Source organism: Lucilia cuprina, chromosome 2 (assembly GCF_022045245.1).
Source record: "Lucilia cuprina isolate Lc7/37 chromosome 2, ASM2204524v1, whole genome shotgun sequence".
Lineage (NCBI taxonomy): Eukaryota > Metazoa > Arthropoda > Insecta > Diptera > Calliphoridae > Lucilia > Lucilia cuprina.
Window position 1 is genome coordinate 61,731,232 of NC_060950.1, and position 1,593 is coordinate 61,732,824.

The window sequence follows — 1,593 nt, forward strand, 5'->3', positions numbered from 1 at the left end:
ACTAGAACTGAACTAGAACTGAACTAGAACTGAACTAGAACTGAACTAGAACTAGAACTGAACTAGAACTGAACTAGAACTGAACTTGAACTGAACTTGAACTGAACTAGAACTGAACTAGAACTGAACTAGAACTGAACTAGAAATGAACTAGAACTGAACTAGAACTGAACTAGAACTGAACTAGATCTGAACTAGAACTGAAATAGAACTGAAATAGAACTAAAGTGTTGTTGAGAGCCAAATATGTAAAAGTATAAAATCACCATTCATGAAACGATTTAATTGCCAAAAATTAAGCAAATGTAAAAATTTATTTTTTTAATTAAACACACATATCTCAAACACAAAAAAAAAACAATAATTTAACCATAAATTTCAATATACTATAACTATTTAACAAATAAATTTATTACTCCCAAAGACAACAACAAATAAAAAATTTCATAAAGACACATCACAATTTAACGAAATACAAGACGAAAAAATCACAACCCAAACGACATTGTGGCGTCATATTATATAGACACATCAACAACAGCAAATTTTTACTAAGTTTGACAGCTGTCAGACTGACATTTAAACAAACATGCACCATAACATGAAATGACGAAAACTTAATATAGTTATGGATGGACATAATAAAAATAACAACAACTAAAACACATCATCACATAATGGACTTTCACTTTATTTATATCAATAAATTTATTTTTTATTTAATTTTTTTATAGTTTTGATTCTTTTTTTCATATAAAAACCGCCACAGCAACAAATTAAACAACATCATGAAAAACACATCAAAACTTATCACTCATTCACTCACTTTATAAAAAAATATTTATACTCAAAATTACCACAACAACAAAATATTTTACAAAACACTTTTATACAGTTTGGTTAATAAACTTTAATCGCTTACAAGCTTAAATGGCGCCAATTAAAATTGATTTAAATCTGAAAATGAACACAACATAATAGCGCCAAAAGCAGTACAAACATAAAGTTTAAGTTACACATTCAGTCAGTCAGTCATTCATAACATTTTGAAACTCAAAATTGTACGCTTGAAAATGTTGAAAATTTGTTACACTAACGCACAGATATGTAGAGTTGTTCAGATGAAGTTAAAAGTTTGATTTTTGTTAAATTGTGTGTAAATAGTTCTTTTTTACGGTTTTTATTTATATTTCAGTTTTTTAAGTTGTTGTAGAGTTGACGCAACATATTTTCAATTTGACGTTTTTGCGTCTGGAATATGTGTCTGCTAGTTGTTAATAAATAATTTTAAATCAAAGATCGGTGAAATTTGATAAGTTATGTATGGGTTTTAATAATTTTTTCTGACGGGATTTTTTTTAAAGGGGTTTACATTGGGTTCCTCATTTACAGTTCAAGCACAGTTCTCGTTCAGTTTAAATTCAGTTATAATTCTGTTCTAGTTCAGTTCTAGTTCAGTTCTAGTTCAGTTCTAGTTCAGTTCTTGTTTAGTTCTAGTTCAGTTCTAGTTCAGTTCTAGTTCATTTCTAGTTCAGTTCTAGTTCAGTTCTAGTTCAGTTCTAGTTCAGTTCTAGTTCAGTTCTAGTTCAGTTC